A 6,867-nucleotide genomic window follows, 5' to 3' on the forward strand; every position below is an offset into this window, starting at 1 on the left:
TGTTTGATAACATGGCAACATATGGATGACACTATGCCTGATAAATCAAAAGGTTCACCTTCTTCTCTTTTATTTGTTTTATTCTTTTAGGGAAGCAAAGGAACAATTATATATAAATTTTTATCTCGAGTTTTTATTTGTATACCACCATTTCCTAGTTTAGATCTCATCCATCAATCGAATCATCACCTAATTTTTTTTTAGATAGAAAGATCCATTTGGCACTATAACCACAGTCGAGATGTTTAAAGATATAAGGTGATGATGAACTAATTATAGAATTTTTGCTTGCTAAGCGAAAAGCGTAACTAGTAGAGCAAGTCTCACTTGAGCTATATGCTAGATTTTGAGCATTCGTCTCTCTAGAGGGATCACATTTAAAGCCCTTACAGTGGTTTCAAGTGGCTCGGTCAAGTCCAACTCCACCTCGTAGACTTGAATCAAGTCCGGGTCAAAGTCCAGATTCCTTTTGGTTCAGTATGATAGGACTTGGTATCCTTTTGGGACCCGACGCTATCCATACCTTTGCGCGTGAACTTCGGGTACGGGCCCGATCCAAATTGGATACGTCACGCGGTGTGAACCTTGGGGTCCGCGACACACGTACCATAACACGGCAATACGTAGATCTCGTGTAACAAATCCACAGCAACAACGGACGGTCCTGATCGACCTAATTTCCTGAATCCCCTCGCCTTTCCTTCTGGTAATCACACCCCGGTGAGCATACCACGTTCCCCAAGCGAGAAGAATCCAGGAGGTGGCGCCGCCGCCAAGCCTTGATCCCTCGGCGGGGCCGCGAGTGCTTCAAAACCCCAGCGTTTTGCGTCCAGGGGAGAGCTATGGCCTATCCGTCTTCGCTTCTTGGAAACGCCGGCATAGACTCCGGCCCACCTCGTCTGGTCTCTGCGAGAGAGAAGCCGTGACCTTGGATTTGGGATCCCAGCCATGGCGAAATCCTTTCTCTCTACGAGCTGCGGCATTGAGGTGAGCAACGTTGAGATCGAAAAATTCCTTCTTTCTCCTTGCCAGTGTCTCCGATTCTTTAAATTTTAGGTTTTTCTTATGCCCTTCGTTCGATTTTGTATTACGTCTGAAATTTTCTGACAACAGTATTGGAGGCCATCATTTAAAGATGGGACCTTGATTCAAGTCGTTACGGCAGCATAAGCTTTCAAGAACTTTAAAAACTTTTAATTTCTCGTTCTTGCTGGATCACGAATTGATAGAGCTGATGAAACTATCGGATATATTTCTTGGCTAATTGGTGTTTCTAAATCACATGACAAAGTATATATAAAGGAGAGGGAGAGATCTATTTGTACTTCTTTTTGTTATAAAACTCGTTGGAAGCATCCACAGAATCGTAAAAGAAATGTGAAGGATGGGCTTTCGAGAGGTAAGTGCTAAATTAATTAGAAAGAACTAATCCGAGATGATGATCTTGACTTAAGATGGCACGCAACCTTACGAGATTAACTCTTATCTCCCAAGATAATTCTAATTCGTTTTGGGCCCAACTGGCTTTAAGTAATACAAACTGAGTCACTCGATACTTGAAATATGCTTCCATAAGATGCCTTGGCCTGTGAATTAGAACTGATTTTCAAAAAATATGCTCATTAGATTATCTGTCATTTTGGCGCAGTGAGGTTTGCCATGCTCCATAGCTTACTGTATCATCCTTAGCTTACTGTATCATCCTTCTCTAGGTTAAAAAAAAAAGAAGGCCTTCTTTTTGTATTCGTCATTGAAATAATCACCATAAGAACGAACGAAACTGCTTCTTGCAGTGCATGTTTTTATCTGATTGATCCATGTTCCCTCTCTATATGTATGTTGTCAACTGATTTCATACTTGTCTCTGGTCATATGACTTAGAAAGATCATTTTGCTTCTATGAATACCTAAAAGTATGAGGGTGTGCTGCTACCTACCCATTTGATTTTTGTATGGATGATTCAGTGGCATCTGTCGGCAAGAACGAAATACAGATGTCTGAGTACATGCATGGTGGTTGTAAAGAAATATTACAAGTTTAATTGTTTTCTTTCTTTTGATTTGTTTGGATCTTTGAATAATTACAGGAAGGAAAAGTTGAAAATTTTTATGCATGGTAGTTGGAAAACAGTTGCAGGAATATGAAGATTTTAAGATGATTGTATGTCTTTATAGTGAACCAATTAAGAATGGCCTTTTCATGCAGATGTTTGTGAATCCTATTTATTCGACGCATCTGTTAGGATAGAAGCCTAATTAATTACATAAAGATTAGTTGTGTGGCTTCACACTGTGCTGCCTGCAGCTAGTTTAGTCTGTATTCTGAAAATATTCGTTCAAGAGCTTTTTTCCATAGTCATATTGGTTAAAAAGCACCAAATTAGCTTGTGACCTTTAGGGCTTATTTGGTTGCCATATTTTACTAAAAACTGCTTCATAAAACATCCAAAATAACTAGGTTGTATGAAATTGCATGTTTGGCTTGCTTTCCATAGAATCTGTCCAGGAAAAAACAGACAGAACATAAAACCTTAAAAATGAGGTTTTAAATGCATGAAGTTTCCCCTTATTTTCTAGTCAACCTTCTTCTACAACAAATCAGGTTTTACGATCATCTGTTTTTATTATGATTTGTTGAGGACAAAATTGCTCCTTAATGTCAGTTATATGTACCTTGTATTGCATAGATGGTATTGAGGGTATTTGAGCAGTATACGGATTCACACAAACTGCTTCAGATTATAGTTTTAGTACTCTACCTCTCAAATCTGTTGAATAGCCAGTTAATTTATTGTGCATGGGGTAGTGCTTGTAGCATATAACTTGTGTTAAATTTAGGAAATTTGTTATTGGATCTTGATTTTTTGAACGAACAAAATAATGTTCATGTTACTTGCGATCGACATTTACTTGTATGCATAAGTTCTTTTCCAGGTGAATCCAACTGTTTGCTCTTTTGAAATCAGAGAAAGAAGCAGCACAAATTATATTACACAACAAGATCGACTGCTTTCATTATACAACATGAAGATTGAAGAACTTGCTTTGCAAGCCGAATATCTAGAATGGCTTAAGCAATATTGTATATCTACCCCATGCATTGTAAGTTAACATTGCTTGTTTGTTACAATCATTTATTGTTAATATTCTGGTGCGACATGTTGTTTTTATATCCTGGATATATATTGTATATCTACCCCATGCATTTGTATCCCTATGTTTACAATTCTAATCAATATCAATATATGTGCTTAACCTGCTTTTATGAAGAAAGTATTGGGGAACCAAGTATATTCACATGTCTCAGACTCATTATTTAATCTAACTTAGGAGTAATCAAGGATCATGGGCATTCATTTTTAACTTTAATCATACTTAGGCTCATTCCTCTAGCATTTAGCCATCTGATACATTGCTCAGGCAGAACTGTGCAGTTATATAAGCTGATCCATTGAAGGTTATTTGTCTCTTCTTGTAAGATGAACAATATGCTATGTTTGTACAATGTAAAAATAGGTAGAACTTGGAGACCAAAAATCTTTGATCCTTTCCGAAAGTCATCATTTTGCTCGGGAGAAAAATGGAAGTCAAACTCAGACATATGAGGTAGAATACATCGATCCAATTAGGCTACCGCTTCATTCACTTCTGTCCAACCAATGTATGTGGACATGAAAATAATTCGTAAAAGAAAATTTATTGATAAATATCTGCTGTATGGATAGCAGTGAAAACCACCGAGTACTATGAAATCAAAATGGTTATCGAAGAAAATAGTTGTGGCTGTCCTGGTAAACGAAAATGGATGAAGATCGAAAGGAGTACATTAGAGATGAGTAATAGGTTGCTTAAAAATGATGCTGATAGAGAATAAAACGAGGGACAATTGTTTGAGATGGTTTAAATGTCTGCAATGTAGGCTATAAATGGTGACAAACTCAAAATAAGCAGGAAGGCTCATTGCATGTGCTGAAACAAAATGTAGGGAATCCAAAATTTTCAAGGAAAAAAAGTCTAAAAAATGAATTTGAAATAAATAAAAGAAAAAATGCACGTTAGACTTAATTTAATAGAAATCAGAAGGTGGTGCCCTGTGAGTTCCTCCTCGAATCTTATTATAAATACGCATCAAATTCCCATTCTCTATTTGCTGTATGATGAACGTAAAAAAGAGAAGGGTAGAAGCTGCACAAACCATTCCCAACCTCTCTGTTTTGAGGGCCAATGGGATGCATAATCCTTGCCAAGATCGAGAGGCGCAAGGTAAGAGGGGAATTTGGGCCTGAAGGCATGAAGAAAACGGGCTGTGCTCGGCCTAGACCTGGTTGATTCAGAACACATTTTACCCAATAACTAAGGATGGTCCCTCTACTCTACTGTTCATACTTGATGGGGTACTAATTGGCGAGAGTCCAAAACCAGCTTTGTTCTGCTGTGCAATACCACGGAAGGTTGGAAAAGCCGCTGGTTTGCAGGAGGCGTCCCTGCGAGCATTCTAGCGAACACCTGGGGAATGAAGTGGTTGTGCCGTACGTGCGCAATTCCGTGTGCATGGAGGATAACTCGGGCCTGTCGGCCAGCTTGTGCTTGGACCACCATAATATGCCTGTTACTAAGGAAGGCTTATCACTTATCACATATCTCTCTCTCTCTCTCTCTTTCTTCTTCTTCTTCTCTTTTTCTTTTTTTCTTTTCTTTTCTTTTTTTTTTGGTCTTTGGTCAAAACGGCTTTTTCATTTCATAAAACTCTAATGTAAGTACAATTTGCCTGATCAAGTGAAAGTAAATAGGGCAATAGGTGTGGAATACATGCTAAGCTTGTCCAAATAACCTCCCCAAAATGCCGAGCAACATAAGAGGCGACGTGTCTGTTGCACTGTTCGCCTCCCAATACACATGAGCTATTGACACGAGGCCAACTCCCTAACCAATCTGCGGGTGTCCCATATCAATCGGTAGTCATCCCCGTACTTGTCCTCTCTCCAAATCCAGTTAATCATCATGGAGGAGTCGCCATTTAGGAATAGTCTGTCGGCCCTCAACATCCGTTTCGCATATAGAATATTATCCTCCCCGGTTGCCCGTAGTTCCGCTCCCACTACCGTGAGACCTGGTGTGTTCCGACCTCTCTCTCTTCAAGATACCACATATAGATCCAAGATAAAGGAAATAGATGTTTGAAAACTGCCTCTTCTGCATCATCATTAATAAATACTTAGGACATTTCGAAAGAATATATATATATATATATATATATATATATATATATATATATATATATATATATATATATATATATATATATATATATAAGCAAAAATTTTAACAAACTATCGTATAGAAACTAGAAGTTGGAACCTCTCCGGTTAATTTGGACATGGATCGGAGAAGTCCAATCTCCCATTCATGTATTATTATTAATGAGAATGGCCCTGCATGATAACACGGGTCATGCCGCCCAAGTAACATACGGAGCCTATCAAATCACTGCCATCACACAATACATGGACGATCGTGATTTATATTGGGACTCTTCAGCTTATGTCTGCACTAGAGAGAACCTCAATTCCAAAATTTTTTGAAGCATTCGCATGAAAGCACTGCAGAAAATAAAGTCTGTGGCGACGAAATTTAATTAACACTCAGCAAAATCATGAGACCTTATAACGACTATAAGAAATTATATTTTATATTAATAATTTTAAAAACTTTCTTAAAAGAGCTATAATATTACAATAGTTATTTATGGATGTTGCTAAATTTTTTTCATATTATGATAGTACCCTGTAATGGTACAGAAGGCGTTATTTGCTACTATCTATTTAGAGAAAACTTTTCAGATATAAAAGAAAATTTTCTTAATAAACACTCTTTTGAGATCATCTTTGCTGGAATATGTAGATAAATGTTTTACATTTATGTACGAAACAATTTTTTTTATTTTTTTATAAGTCCTCTTCAGAGGAGGCCAACACATTCTCGGCTTAGTCCGAGGAAAATAGGAGCTGTGTACGGTTGAACCCAAAGAACAGGAGCACCAATAACAAGAGGATTGTGCACCTCCTTGCGCAGCTTAAAATATAGGAGGCCGCACGTCGCATTACATTCCACACGTGTTTACTTGACCATGCACCCCCTCTTGCCCAAGTCCAAGCATTTCTATTGTCTCAGCACATGGAACATAACGCCATGGGACACAACTTTGTCACGCAGAGTTTCGTTTGACCGATCCCATGACTCGTATGTAGCATGAGCAAATTACTGCAAGCCATGAGGTTGGTGCATGCCATTTATGACGGGTTCTTGATATGAAGTCGCAACACTGTAGTGCCACATGCACTACAGAAAAAGTTTTTTTTTCCGGCATTTTTTATATTTTTTTTACCGACGCTTATTAGTCGATAAATATTCGGCCGACGCTATCAAAAGGGTCGCAAAAGCATCAGTGATACCCGAGTGAAAATTTTTTTTTTCCAATAATTTCGCCGATGCAAAAAAACGTCGGCATAAACTATCACTTTGGCATGTTGGATTACTGTAGAGATTTTTTCCGACGCTTTAGGCATAAACTATCACTTGGGCGTGTCGAACTACTATAGAGGTTTTTTCCAACACTTTAAGCATAAACTATCACTTAGGCGTGTCGGACTATTGTGGAGGTTTTTTCTAACGCTTTAACGTGTCGGACTACTATGGAGGTTTTTTCCGACGCTTTTAAAGCGTCGGAAATAGCGTCCACCATAGAGTTTTAACCAGCGTCGACGAAAGCATGCCAGCCCCGTGCCACGGCAGTTTTTTAACTATGCTTTAAAGCGTCAGGAGTTAATTTTTTTTTAAAAAAAATATGAGAAATACAAATGCATATCA

The 6,867-nt window shown here is 38.2% G+C and overlaps 1 long non-coding RNA gene across 1 annotated transcript; it reads left to right on the forward strand.

The window, feature by feature from the left end:
* The first annotated feature begins 695 nt into the window (after positions 1-695).
* On the forward strand, positions 696-3,272 carry LOC103710466. Its single transcript, XR_604635.4, has 2 exons — positions 696-987; positions 2,935-3,272. It is a non-coding gene; the product is annotated as an uncharacterized LOC103710466 (long non-coding RNA).
* The last annotated feature ends 3,595 nt before the right edge of the window (positions 3,273-6,867 follow it).

The sequence above is a fragment of the Phoenix dactylifera genome, chromosome 7 (assembly GCF_009389715.1).
Source record: "Phoenix dactylifera cultivar Barhee BC4 chromosome 7, palm_55x_up_171113_PBpolish2nd_filt_p, whole genome shotgun sequence".
Classification (NCBI taxonomy): domain Eukaryota; kingdom Viridiplantae; phylum Streptophyta; class Magnoliopsida; order Arecales; family Arecaceae; genus Phoenix; species Phoenix dactylifera.